Below are 15,042 nucleotides of genomic sequence, written 5' to 3'. Positions count from 1 at the left end.
GGGTGGATAAGATTTCAGGTCCATGAGGAGTGGGGAGAAGTGGGGACACCCCACCCCGCACCCCCACCCCCACCCCAGTAGAGGGTGCCTCCCTGTAAAGCAGAAGTGTCGCGTTAGATATTCTCTCCGAGGTTAAATCTGAGTGCTCTCATTTTGCAACTCAGCGCTATCACCCATTTTCATCTCTACGTGCTTTTATGGTATGTTATCTTGAAAGTTGAGGGTTTGGGATCAGAGAGCAGGGAGTCAGTAAAGGTAGGGTGGGGGTGAGTCAGGGAGGCTGACGAAGAGGGAGCACTGTGGGGTGAGGTGGGGTGAGAAAGGAAAAACATTTGAAAGGGGGGCTCCTCCCCACTGGTGACCAACGTTTCATCCCTGGAGATGATGACGGATAACCAGCATCCCCAAGCTATTCGTGTAACGCTGTGGCCCCACGAGGAGTCCCAGGCTTCACGTATCAACCTTGAGTGTGGGCCAGCCCGTGTGTGCTTTCACATAATGCCTGCACCGAGTTTTGAAGCAGATGCCTTCAAACTGTACCCTGAAAGTATAGATAAGTAGAGTAAAAACAATTAACCTTTGTTTAGAGTCCTGCGATTTATAAAGCAGTTCATTAGCTCATTCCACCCTGGGCACGGCCTTCTGAGCTGGGCAGTGCCACTCCCTACGTCTTCTTGGAGAGGAGAGTGAGACCCACATGGAGTTAGAACAATTATCCCCGGTTCTCTGCCTGGTTGCTGCCAGACATAAACAGCGGGACGCAAATATCAAGGAAGAAAATGAAGGGAGAGTGAAGAATCCACTCCTTTTGGTGCAGGTGGGCCAGCAAGGCCCATGGTACCCACTTACCCCAACCTGCAAAATGAGAGGGTCACCCCAAAATGTCTGGTGCAGTGAGTACATATCGTTCCCTGCTCTGCCACTACCCTCTTCTCAAGATCTGAAGACTATGAGGAGAATAGATTTTCTGGCCATGACTGTTCCCTTTAATTCTGCTTAGAGCCAGCTCTGCAAGACACAAACCCCCTTCTGCGGCAGTTGGAACTGGCAGGCTTTGCCAGCATAAGTTATTTTTTATTATTTATTTATTTATTTATTTATTTATTTATTTATTTATTAAGATTTTATTTATTTATTCACGAGAGACACAGAGAGAAAGGCAGTGACCCAGGCAGAGGGAGATGCAGGCTCCTTGTGGGGAGCCCAATCTGGGACTTGATCCCAGGACCCTAGGATCACGCCCTGAACCAAAGGCAGACACTCAACCGCTGAGCCACCCAGGCACCCCTGTAACAGTTATTTTAAAGAGCAGCCTTCCCCACCTAGCTCCCATGCAGGGAGGGGTGTGACTCAGCAGACACCCCAGGTGGAGCAGGGGGTGAGGAGGGCACCACAGTGTGGTTCAGGGTTTGTCTCAGGTCCCAAGGCCCTTCCACCCAGGAGCAGTGAACTGAGGCTTCATCTGTGGCCTTGTGCCCTTTCGTGGCCCCAAAGGGGCTTCCATCCAGACCTCAGGCTTGGACAGGATCCTAACTATAAAAATATAACAATTTAAAAATAGAAAAATAAATATAAACTTTCTCTCTTTCTCTAAGAAACACGAGTCTATTATATACAGTCTCTATTATAGCCTCTTTCTCAAAGAATTTTTGGAGTTTACACCCTCCCAATTGTACTACAAGGTAAATTCAAGGTGAAGTCTCAGAGCCTAAAGTGTTGCTTGTTGCTCAGAAAGTTTTTATTGACCAAGGGACCCTCCCCATCCCCAACCGCACACACTAAGGCTGAAAAGAAGTTCAGGGAGGTGAAGCAAGGAAGACTAGACTCTTCTCCAATATCTGCAAGTGGGGATTTTAGACTCTGATGAAGGCTGCTATGGTTTGGGGTATACCAGGACCCATTGGCCCTCCCTCTCTTCCCCCTCCTCCCCTCCCTCCCTAGGTTCCCCTCCCTTCCCCTCCTCCCTCCCTCCCACTCTTCTCTTTCTCTCTCCCTCCCTTTTCTCTCTCTCTCTCCCTCTCCCTCTTTCCCTTCCCTCCCTCCCTCTTTCTTTCTTAATTGGGAAAATATGAGCACATGTGGTAAACTGAGAGGGACTAGCAAAAAAGGACAAATGCTATTTATAATTGTCATATTTCATCAAACCCAATATGCTATCAATTTAAAAAAGAATATTTTATATATCACTAAGGAAAAGAAGTTGCCACATTACGACATCCCGTCCTGATTTCAGAGATGTTTAAGTGGGGAATATGTGCAATATATTCAATGCTTTAAAAGCACTACTATGTCCCTCTGAAAGTCAAGCACGTCGTCATTAACGACATATTAGCTAGTATTCATTTAACAAACCCTGATTTAATGTTACTGTGTACCAAGCACTGTTCTTAGTATCTTATAAATAATAATTAAAGTTAATTATTGAAATCCTTGAAAGAAACCTGTGAGATAAGTACTGTTATCACGCCCACTTAACAAATCAGGAGACTGAGGCATTGAGAGCTTAAGAAATTTTCCCAAAGTCCATAAGTAGCAGATCTAAACTTCAAACTCCGGTCATTGCCCTTGGGGTCTGTCTCTTCTCACCACTAAAGTATGTGTTGGCCTACAGTAAATGTTGGGTGAATAAATGAACGAGTGAGTCAGTGAATGAATGACAAAAAGAATCAACACTGGATTTCAAGCCCAAGACTTAGCACGAATGTCTCCCTCTGTCCCCTCCTCCTCTTAGGAAAAGGGTCAACCGATCTTCCTTAAGTTCAAGGTCTTAGCACATGGATTAAGTTCTAAAGGAGGTGAGAAAACAAGAGGAGGGAGTGGGATATGGTGTACGGGAGGGAAAGAAAAGTTGCAAAATAGTCATCCTGACTATTTTGTACTTGTAACTGTGCCATTCCCCTAACCGGAGCCTAATGATTTATCAGTAAGATCATCTGGGCTGTGACGAAGGATGGTATTCTGGGAGAGAGTGCCACCTATTGAATGACCATCACCACAGCTGGAGAATTTCATCCAGGCCACCCCAGACATTGGGAGAGAAGACAAAACAGCTGCAGAAATGGACCTAAGTCAAGAAAGCCAATCTCCCAACAAACGATCTTGAACCTAAAGCTAAGGTCTCTTCCAGCCCATGCAGATGGTAATACACTGGAAAGCCTTCTTTGTAAGAGGTTAAAGAATCTGGGACAGACCTGTTTGGCCCAAACGATGAGGATTCTGCTGAATTCCATGGCTTGAGTCGTACAGTGTTGAGTCCAGGTCATTTCTGAGCCACAGGCTGCTACAGTGAGCATAGAGGTAAACCTAAACTCTTGAGAAGGAAAAATACCAATGATTGAGTCTCTACCATGTGCTTTACAAAAGCGTTAATTTCACCTTTGTTCATACAGTAAATATTTACTAAGCAGTTACTAGGTGCCGAGCACTGTCCCTAGACATTGGGAAAATAGCATTGAACTTACACCAGGGCAGGAGGAGCAATGGACAGAATATAAACAAGGGCTATTGTCTTTCAGGCAGTAATAAATGTTGTCAAGAAAATAAAACCAGCAAATGGGGTAAGAGTGGTCACATCACTTAAAACTCCCAATGATCTTATAGGACAATATTACTATTCCCGTTCCACAGGCTCCTAGAGGCAGTTTTAGTTCAAGTTCAGCTCGACTCAGGTGTGAACACACGAGGGAGCCACGGAGCTGGCAATGATTTCATTCTCTGCCTTTCTGAATCTAAAACTGTCTGGGGGAGGAGGGGTACCCAGGTGGCTCAGTCGGTTAGGCGTTGTGATCTCGGGGACCTGGGATCGAGCCCTGTGTCTGGCTCTCTGCTCAGTGGGGAGCCTCCTTCTCCCTCTCCCTCTGTCAAATAAATACAATCTTTGAAAAAAAAATGAAAAGAAAACTGCCTCTCACCACCACCCAAGGCTGTGCGGGAAGAGTCAAGATGAACCGGCAAGATACAACGTCAACCTTGGCCTGTTGTATCAGTGATCACCTCTGGTTTGTCCTAAGAGTTGTTTGCAATACCGAAGCGTCTCTAGCAGGGCGCACAGGTACACACACGTGTGGGTGTTTACACGGATGCCCAGCAGCTGACAGCCCTTGCTCATCCAGAGCGCCCTTCTGAGGGGAGAAGACATCAAAGGGCCTTCGTTGGCCTTACCCTCCGCCACAGTCGGTCAGCCAGGGAGGCTTGGACTGACCTCGTACACCCCCAAGAAATGTGTATAACTTTCCTCTGACACAAACCTCATCATGGAAGAGGATATGTGGGCTTCCTTGTGCTTGCACGGTCAAGTGTCATTTCCAAGAAGCTGGGAAGAGGAGCCCTGGAGCGCGTTCCACGGTATGGTTGCTGCCAAGGCGTCTGGAGACCGAGAATCTTGGGTTCCCTCCCCGGAGCAAGCGGCCCTTGTGTGTGGGGTCGGAAGGATGTCGCCATCTCCTCTGAATGGCCGAGGCAGGGTCTTCACATTGTCAGGGCCCCTGTCAGACAGCCCTCAGAAGCCGGAAGGGACATGTGTTTCCTCACCTCCTGCGGCTCCTGTCCTCTGAGGGCAGGTGGCCTCCCCAGACAGAGCGCCTGAAACCCCTTCAATTCACATTAAGCCTTGACAAATGTATATGGTGGTTTCCGACCCAGAGAGGACTCCGCACCCTACAGTTGGGCTGAGTCAGGAGAGAAGTGCTCGGCTTGACAGGCCCAGCTGCCAGTACTTAAAAAGCTGACTCTCGGGCTCACAGATAACAAGTAGGAAATGCACAGTTGATAGACAGGTCCTGGGCGCACGGCTGTCCTTGTGCACAACAGGGTGACCCGTACAGCCCCAGCCGACCACTGCCTCTGTCTGCCCCGCCTCCCGTTTGTTACCCTGCGGGCTGCTTTCCTTCCACAAAGTGAGACGTGATTTAATGTGTTTTTATTGAATCTGAAAATGGCTACAAGCATTTTGGAGAACTAACTCATTAGAAAATGTAAAATAACCAGAGCAGACCTCTAAAGTGCTTTTTAAAAATTATGACATGGGCTGATGGTGCCAACGCTTCACTCTGTCAGCCTCAGCCTTCTCTGGATCATTCAGGATTATCTGTTTGTGTCCTGCTGTCATCCTTGAGGAAATAGATCCATAAACATTATCAAGGCAAAACCGAGTTAAAGCCTGAAAGAACACTGGGCTCCCCTGATAAGATCTGTGCTGTGCAAAGCTGGGTAGATTGTGCTTTTGCACAATTTTCCCCCTCTCTGGCCCTACAAATCCTCAACCCCGGGACCCAGAGTTGCCTCCTGTTCTTAAACAATCTTTTTATCACTGGGTTTTGCATCGGATGCAGTAGGCAGTCTAGAATGCCCCCCGAATGTAACCCCTAAGAAAGGGCACTTTATTTCTCTCTCATATGGTCCTCTAACTGCCCTGACACTGAGAATGTTTCCAAGTGACCGTAGCTTTTATTTTTTCCTGTCATTCTGTTATCCTGGGTCTTTTAATGTAGATCTCGTGGTAACGTGGCACCTTGTTATCTCAAGGTCTTGATCTATAGAAATGTATTGATGATGACAATGACGGTATGTTTCCCCTGAGACATTTCATTTATGAAGCCAGCATTTCGTGGAGAACTGGCAGTACTTGGCCAGGAGTGGTTCAAAAATCCGTGGTAAATAGGCCAGGTGAACAAGACTGGGAAAAGGACAGTCTGAGGAAGGCTTGGAGGCATGCCAAATTCAGAGTAATGCAAGCACTCTTTTGCATTTTGAACAGAGGGAGCAATTTGAGGAAGGTCTTGGAGGCATGTCAAGTTGGAGAAACGCAAGCCCTGTAGTTCAGTGAGGCACGGATGGAAGGTACACCTGAGGAACGGTAAGAAGTGAGGTGAGGGGACCTGGGACGGAGGTTAATTCCCTCTCGTACAGCAGTAGGACAACAGAAGATCCGTTCCCTTTGGTTGCTAATCAGAAATCCTGTTAGACTGATTCATTTACCTTGGAGATTTATTTATTTATTTATTTATTTATTTATTTATTTATTTATTTATTTTAAAGATTTTATTTGTTTATTCATGAGAAACACAGAGAGAGAGAGAAGCAGAGACACAGGCAAAGGGAGAAGCAGGCTCCACGCAGGGAGCCCCATGTGGGACTCGATCCCGGGTCTCCAGGATCACACCCTGGGCTAAAGGTGGTGGTAAACCGCTGAGCCACCCAGGTGCCCCTACCTTGGCATTTTAGACATGTGCACACTTACACGCACACACACACACACACACACACACACACCCCTACGTTTCCCTACATCTCTTTACATTTGGGAGGTGAGTTAAAAGTTTAATCTTTAAAAATTTTACTTTTATTTTTAGTTTTTTGACATACAAAAAGTGTACGGAATGAATGTATATAACTCGATGAGGCTGGACACAAGTGTATACCCGTGAAATCATCACCACACTCTCTGCCATTAACCTTGCTTTCACCCAAAAATTTCCTTCCGCCCTCTTATTTATTATTATTGGTTTTATTTTATACTCCTTATTTCTGATCAAAAAATAACATGCCTTCTCATCACTAGGAATGTGATTATGGCACGTGGAAAGACTGATATTATACTTGGAACCACTTGATATATTCATATATTCATAAACTCTGTACATTTTCGGTTCTACACTTTGGCTTATAGGCTCTCTTTCAAAATTATCTTTCCATCCTAAATAGTGGAATATATAAAGCATAAAAATATATATGTATACATCTGAGTTGATGCTTAGATTATTCAGTATAAGTAGCTATGTGGATTTGGGGGAATTTTGAGAAATTTGAAAAACTAGATGCGCAATAAAATAGACATTTAATTAGCTTCTAATTAGAGAAACCAACGGACAATAGCCTGTAAAAATTGTTCATTGTTCAAATCCCCAATGTGCGAAGCTGCGGTTTACATGCCAGCCCCTTGCACAGCAGTGGTTCTGAGTAATCTCCCTCTAACTGGTGCCCGTGGCTCTCCATCTGTCGATACATTACTGTCTGAATTTCTATAGGGAAGGCATATTTTTAAAATCCTTTCTTCCCTTTTGCATTTCACTGTGATTTTCTACTGAAGTGATGTTAATTTCAGCCCAGCAAACTGTTGCCCCCAGCCTGTTAGGAATGGGGGGGCACTTCTGCAGGTCCTTTTTCTGATTATCATAAATTATGAGGTGATATGGACAAGGTCTAGTCAGATCAGTATGACCAAGACAGCTAGGGAGGGAACAAAATGGGAATTTTTTGGGTTTTATGTTTTAAATTTTATTTATTTATTTGACAGAGAGAGAGAGCATGCAAGTAGGTGAAGCAGCAGGCAGAGGGAAGAGAAAGAAGCAAGCTCCCCACTAAACAGGAAGCCCAATCCAGGGCTTGATCCCAGGAACCTGGGATCATGACCTGAGCTGAAGGCAGATGCTTACCTGACGGAGCCACTCAGGTGCCCTTCAAATGGTTTTTAATGGAATAAAGGATAAGCTAGGCATCTTAATTTCCAGACTGCATAAGGAATCCACCAAAAAAACATTTTTTTTCAGTGAAAATAATACAGATCACACACATTACTTTCCATCAATGAGAGTATCTCATAATGACCAATATATTTTTTTAAGATTTTATTTATTTATTAGAGACAGAGAGAGAGAGGCAGAGACACAGGCAGAGGGAGAAGCAGGCTCCATGCAGGGAACCTGACGAGGGACTTGATCCTGGGTCTCCAGGATCACACCCTGGGTCAAAGGCAGGCGCTAAACCACTAAGCCACTGGGGCTGCCCAATGACCAACATTTTGGTGAAAATTCAGAGATAAGCAAAGCTGACATGGAGTTTGGGTTACTGATAAGCAAATAAAGACAAGAGGTACCAAATCCAAATGCTTATAGCACAAGTAAGCAAAGGAAGAGCTGAAAGAAATCGAAATATAATCTGAAGGCTTCTAGATTCCAAGAGAAAGGAGTATTTTTAACAAGGATAGAAAATTGTGGCAGGGGGCCCCTGGGTGGCTAAGCTGTATCTGCCTTCGGCTCAGGGCCTGATCCCAGAGTTCCAGGATGGAATCCCACATGGGGCTCCCTGCAGGGAGCCTGCTTCTCCCTCTGCCTTCTCTCTGTGTCTTTCATGAATAAATAAATAAAATCTTAAAAAAGAAGAAAGAAAGAAAGAAAGAAAGAAAGAAAGAAAGAAAGAAAGAAAGAAAGAAAGAAAGAAAGAAAGAAAGAGAAAGAAAGAAAGGAAATTGTGGCAGGTGTAGGAAAATTGAAAATGGAAAATCTATAATTGAAATAACCACCACTCACATAAAGCAAAGCAATATTTTCTTGACATGGGCAGGGGAAAAGATAATCATAAAAATAAGAATAGAAATTAAAAAAAAAGAATAGAAATTTTTATATACCCACATTTAAATTTAAAGTACACTTTTTACAGGTACCTGGATGGCTCAGTCGGTTAAGAGTCCAACTCTTGATTTCAGCTTAGCTCATGATCTCAGGGTTGTGAGATTGAGTCTCATGGGGGGGTCCCTGCTGGGCATGGAGCTTGCTTAAGATTCTCTCTCTCCTTCTCCCTCTGCACCGCCCCCCCCCACTGCCCATGCAGGCTCTCTCTCTAAAATAATAATAATAATAATAATAATAATAATAATAATAATATACACATTTCAGAAATCAAATCTCAGCCCAGTCAAGTATTTTAGGGTTTATTAGACAGGATGTACATGCATATATACAAAGAATTGGTGTTTAATGGATACTCAATCGCCCTCTTTCATTCCCTTCATCTGATTCCCACAAAGTCTTTTTTTTTAATTTTATTTATTTATTCATGAGAGATACAGAGAGGCAGAGACACAGGCAGAGAGAGAAGCAGGCTCCATACAGGGAGCCCGACGTGGGACTCGATCCCGGGACCCCGGGGTCACGCCCTGAGCAGAAGGCAGATGCACCTAACTGCTGAGCCACCCAGGCATCCCTCCCACAACGTCTTTTACTCCTACTTACAACAGGCACGATCCTTGGAGGGTATCCTGTAATCCTGTGATGAGAGATGCTGTGTAACGCTGGTTTTTAATGCCAGGTCGGTTCTTTCTCTCACTCTCTTCTCCAGCATTTTGCTTTCTTCCCCCTCTCACCCACTCATTTTACAGAACATAAATTATAATCTGGGGGAGATCACACAGTTAATACACGTCAGAGTCAGTTTTCGATCCCAAAACTTGTTGCTTCTTTTTTTTTTTTTTTTTTAATTTCAGTATATGCATCACACCTGCACTTTTTGCCACCACCTCTCAACATGGGGCTCCTCTCGAGGTACAAATACCTGGTTGGGTGCAGGTCCACCTTGTATACCGCACAATCCAGGCTCCAATCACAGCATAGTTTTTCAGAATGTCTCCCCTTGTCCAAGCTGTGCAGTGTCAACTCACTTGGTCATGCATAGTGGCCTGGATTAGGCCCCCTCCTTTGAGCCCCCCGTGGCGTCCTGTACACAGTCATGGCACTGACTGCATTATGCTGTAGGATATTAACGAGTATCATGTATTGTATTTGATGTGTATGTGTCATCTGTATGTCCTGCTTCCCCTACTTGGGGCAGAAATGATGTCATTCCACCCAGTGTCCCATCCTCCCTTCCTCAGCCTTGTCAGAGGCCCTTGTGGGCTATGACCCTGAGTGCCTTGGGTGCACATGTGTGTAGAGAGGGGTAGCCCTGGCTACTCTCTCCTTGCTGCTGAGGCCAGAACTGAGGCTGGATGGTCCCTTACACTGATGCTGAGGGCTCCAGAGGATGCTTCATGGTACTGCCGCCGCCACCATCACTACTGAAGCCAGAGGCCTGATGTGGCTGATGAGGTCTGACAAGTGTGGGGAGAGGCTGCTGGGGCCGAGCTTCCTGCCCAGTGGCAATAGCCACCACTCACACAAAGCAAAGCAATATTTTCTTGACGTGGGCAGGTGGCACGCTACTTCCCTCAGTGTCTCACCCAGCCAAGTTGGCTAGCGATCCTGGCATTACAGCTTTTTCAACGCAGCTCTCAGGAGGCACATGGGGAAGGGGGTGTAGGTCCCATGGACAGCTGCAGATCCAACCCCCCCAATCCTTTTCTGATCCCAACTCTTGGGTGCAGAGGCCACCATACTACCTGCCCCCGTCACCCCACCCAGGGGCTTCCTACCAGGCCCATTTTCTCCATCAAACAAAGTTTAAGGAATTTGAAGTAAAAAGGAAAGGGGTCAAGCTCTTGGTCCCATTCTTCCCCAGCTAAAATGTCATCCCTCCTCTTTACACTGGTCTCCCTGGTCCGGCCTCAGTGCACAGACGACCCAGAGGAAATTCAGGAGCATTTACCATATCAGCATCATTTCCCTCCTGGTTTCTCTACATTTCTGTAATATACTGTTTAAAGTCTATAATTTCCTTTTTGAGTCAATATCTTTTGGCCATGTTGGGGGTAAAACAAGAAACTATAGTATGAGGCTTCAGGTCACTGAAGATGCTGGGATTGAGGTGGCCAGCCTGTGGTCCTGGGGGCACCTGGGATCTCAAGAGCGGTCTGGGCAGGCTTTAGAATAAGTGATAGAAAACAAACTGCTGTTTAAAAATTGTAGTAAAGGGGTGCCTGGATGGCTCAGCGGTTTGGTGCCTGCCTTTGGCCCAGAGCGTGATCCTGGAGTCCCAGGATCGAGTCCCACATCAGGCTCCCTGCATGGAGCTTGCTTCTCCCTCTGCCTATGTCTCTGCCTCTCTCTGTGTCTCTCATGAATAAATAAATAAAATCTTAAAAACAAGTTGAAGTAAAGCTGAAATTACGTGGAATATTCTATGTTCCTGAAATGGCCTAAAATGACATGAAAATGCAGACAGGTATGAGGATATTAATCTGCCAGGAACAGAGGGGTGTGATTTGTAATAGTATGTGTGACAAAATGTAGGGAGAGCACTTATTTCAGTTGCTGGATGATTCCTTTTAAATCCTGAGTCCTCCAGCAGCTCCTCCTCTGGTTGCTGCCCCCCTCCCCCTCCGTCTTGTTCAGCTACTATAGAGCAATCAGGGGAGCCTGTTAATTCGCACTCTGTCTCAGGTGGGTTAATACTGTTGCCTGGCATCCTGATGCAGACCAGGGTGTGTCAATTTATACTGTTCTTTCAAGGTCATGTTTTTGCTTTTGCTTAAAGATTCTGAGAAACCGGGACGCCTGGGTGGCTCAGAGGTTGAGCATCTATCTTCGGCTCAGGTTCTGATCCTGGAGACCCGGGATCGAGTCCCACGTCAGGCTCCCTGCATGGAGCCTGCTTCTCCCTCTGCCTGTGTCTCTGCCTCTCTCTGTGTCTCTCATGAATAAATAAACAAAATCTAAAAAAAAAAAAAAAAAAAAAAAAAAGATTCTGAGAAAGTACGGAAATATCTAAGCCTGAAGTAATAGATATAAGATGGAATGTGGTGCCACTGCAATAAGCACCCCTTGGGCAGGCTTTCCTTCATCCCCCACCTAGTCTCTGGAGTTCCTGGGGTGCTATGTACACCCAAGAGGGAGCACCTTCTCTGCCCTGAAGGAGCTGGTTGAGGCTCCAGCTGGACAGACCACAGTTATGTGCCTGACATAGTTTAATAACTATGAGGCAATGTACTGTCGCAAGTCAAACATGTAGATTAAATACTGAGAGATATGGGCACGCAGAGAAAGGAGCGGCCCCTGTGGGCTGGAGGGGTCGGGGAATGTCTCAAAAGACAGGGAAATGAGTAGGGACTTGACGGGACGGGGAAGGTTTGAGTGGCTGGGGTAATTTATGTGGGAGAGGATGTGGGGGTGAGAATCAAACAAGCAATCAATAAATATCTACCGTGGCCTCATTTGGGAGAAGGTACCTGTTCTAGGAAGTGCACCGAGTGCTCTGAAGATGGCAATTACCAAGTGGTTAGATATCAACGGCTCATAGAAGAAATGGTTAGGAAGGTAGATGAAGGGCAGCCCGGGTGGCCCAGCAGTTTAGCACCGCCTTCAGCCCAGGGTGTGATCCTGGAGTCCCAGGATCAAGTCCCACGTCAGGCTCCCTGCATGGAGCCTGCTTCTCCCTCTGCCTCTCTCTCTCTCCTCTCTGTGTTTCTCATGAATAAATAAATAAAATCTTAAAAAAAAAAAAAAAAAAAAAGGAAGGTAGATGAAGGCCAGGGTGCTGAGGGCCTTGAATGCCAAGCAAAAAAGTGTGGAATTTATCCAAAGGGCCAAAGTTTACCACGAGTATGCGGTCACACCAATATGCCCCACAGTGGGTTATAAGTGAGTGGAGGTAGTGACCCACTTCAGGGAGGTTGGGGGTGCCTGGACATCCCAGAGTCCCAACACACTTATTCCTGTCTCTATACAGATATCATAGTCTACGTTTGCCATGGCTTGGAAATGTTTGGCTGTCACGGCCCTAGGACAATGCAACGCTGAAGATATTTGGGCACTCGTGTAATATTTTGAGTTATGATCTTATTTTCCTCCCCAACGGAACTATAAACTTCTCCAAAACAGGAACTCTGTCGTCTTTCTACTGTTGTTTCCACTCTGCTACATGGGGAGAAATTCTTGGTTATTTGGTTACATGAATATTATGGCTTTGAGACACCAAACATCGCTAGGGGTGCCTGGGTGGCTCAATCACTTAAGTGTCCAACTCTTTTTTAGACATTTATTTGACAGAAAGAGAGAGAACACAAGCAGGGTGGGGTGGGGTGGACAGTAGAGGGAGAGGGAGAAGCAGACTCCCCACTGAGCAGGGAGCCCAACGTGGGGCTCGATCCCAGGACCCTGGGATCATGAGCTGAGCCGAAGGCAGATGCTTATCGACCAAGCCACCCAGGTGTCCCAAGTGTCCAACTCAGGTCTTGATCTCAGAGTTATGAGTTCAATTCCTTTTTTTTTTTTTTAAAGATTTTATTTATTTACTCATGAGAGACACAGAGAGAGGCAGAGACACAGGCAGAGGGAGAAGCAGGCTCCCTGCTGGGAGCCCAATGCGAGACTTGATACCACAACCTCGGGATCACGACCTGAGCCAAAGGCAGATGCTCAACCACTGAGCCACCCAGGTGCCCCTGAGTTCAATTCCTATGTTGAAAATAGTAAGTAAATAAACCAAACATGACTACTCTGCTTACTTCCAGGAAGGCCTAGAAATCATACAACTCCAAGTAGGACTAACTCAAAGTGGTGGGTCAGAAAAAAATGCTTCCAAGGAGTGTGAAAGCATGCTGGTGGCCATGTTCAGAACGGCCAAGAAAGAAAAGATCAGACGGTCTCAAGAGGTGAGTAATATAGAAGAACACTTCTCTGGGTTAAGACTTGGGCTTTTGTTCTTCAAGAATCAAGCCTGACTACTTTGCCTGTTAGAAACCTCCTGACCATAATTCTAATACATAGTGTCAGGGGAACAAAAACTTCCCCCTTAATATTTCTTTATTCTTAGGTGGGGGCGGATTATGAAGTTCCACTTGAAGGTGAAGGAATAGGACCCCCCCACACACACATTCCTTCTAAATGTTAAACATGAAGTTACCGTCTGGCCCAGTAATTCCATTGCTAGGTGTCTACCCAAGCAGAATTGAACCATACAACCAGATAAAAAATATGTGAATATTCATAGCAGCATGATGTATAATATAGCTAAAAAGTGGAAACAACCCAAATGTCCATAAACTGGCACATGGATAAGATACTGTACATCCAGACAGTGGGACATGATTCAGCAGTAGAGAGGACTTCCAGCTACAGCTTGAAACCGTGTTGGTGAACCAAGTCATTCAGAAGAGACCACATCTCCTATGACTCCATTTTTATGAAATGTGTAGAGCAGTCAGATTTATGGACGGGAAGTAGATTAATGGTTGCCTAGGGCTGAGGGGTGTGGGGGAAATGGGGCAGGCAAATGGTAATGCGCGAGGAATTTCCTTTGAGATGATGAAAGTGTTCTAGAAATCAGATTATGGAGGGGCGCCTGGGTGGCTCCGTCAGTTAAGCATCTGCCTTTGGCTCAGCTCATGCTCCTGAGGTCCTGGGATGGAGCCCCACATCAGGCTCCCTGCTCAGCGCGGAGTCTGCTTCTCCCTCTCCCTCTGCCCCTCCCCTCCACTGGTGCGCTCTCTTTCTCAAATAAATAAAATCTTAAAAAAAAAAAAAAAAGTAAGATCAGATTACAGGACAGTTGCACAGCTCTGTGACTATATCAAAGGCATGGAAAACAAGTTAAGATGGTGCCACAAATGAAAGGATCCGACCACCCGGAAGGAAGAGCTGCTCCTGCTCAGCAGGCAGGGGGGCTCCCTGTATTTCTCCCAAGGAGAATCCTGGTAGGGCAGGTGAAGGAGGGCGCAGGCGGAAAGGGCTGACACTACAACTAACCTTGAGGAGGAGGATGAACACCAGGCTAGTTAGTGGGGACAAAAGGGGGGTGAATAGAGTAAATGGGTGCTCGCGAGGGAAGGACAGGGGTCTGGCAACACACTGCAACCGCCTCTCCCCTCCTTCCCTCCCCTCCCCACCTCTCTTCCCCTCTGGCTATACACTGCAACCAGCTCTCCTCCCCTTCCCTCCCCTCCCCTCTCCACCTCCCCCCCCTCCCTTCCTCTGGCAACACACTGCAATCAGCTCTCCTCCTCTCCCTTCCCTCCCCTCCCCTCCCCTCTCCACCTCCCCTCCCTTCCCTTCCTCTGGCAACACACTGCAACTCTCCTCCCCTCCCCTCCTGTCCTCTCCCCTCCCCTCCCCTCCCCTCTCCACCTCCCCTCCCTTCCCTTCCTCTGGCAACACACTGCAAGCAGGTCCCCTCCCCTCCCCTCCCCTCCCCTCCCCTCTCGGGGTCTTGGTGGGCTGCCTAGCAGCCCAGAGCTCCTCCTGGCGTGGACACCCGCTACACTGCCGTCCCCTCTCCTTGAAAGGCCAGAGGATCGGGTTTTCTGACCTGGGATTTGCAGGTGCGGGGACTGGGTTTGGGCGCAGGGCTGCGCCCTGGAGCAGTAGAGGGCGCCGTGGGCACGTAAAGCCGGGCCGC

At 46.7% G+C, this 15,042-nt stretch overlaps 1 long non-coding RNA gene across 1 annotated transcript in view; it reads left to right on the top strand.

Moving 5' to 3' along the window:
- The window catches only part of LOC111093192, a 72,445-nt gene that overhangs the window by 23,661 nt on the left and 33,742 nt on the right, over window positions 1–15,042 (top strand). The window contains exons 8-9 of the long non-coding RNA XR_005381143.1: window positions 5,756–5,854; window positions 13,160–13,300. This is a non-coding gene — a long non-coding RNA (uncharacterized LOC111093192). The remainder of the gene's footprint in view (window positions 1–5,755; window positions 5,855–13,159; window positions 13,301–15,042) is intronic.

Source organism: Canis lupus, chromosome 29 (assembly GCF_011100685.1).
Source record: "Canis lupus familiaris isolate Mischka breed German Shepherd chromosome 29, alternate assembly UU_Cfam_GSD_1.0, whole genome shotgun sequence".
Classification (NCBI taxonomy): Eukaryota; Metazoa; Chordata; class Mammalia; order Carnivora; family Canidae; genus Canis; species Canis lupus.
Note: the sequence above shows the minus strand (reverse complement) of the source record. Positions and strands in the feature narration are given on the sequence as shown.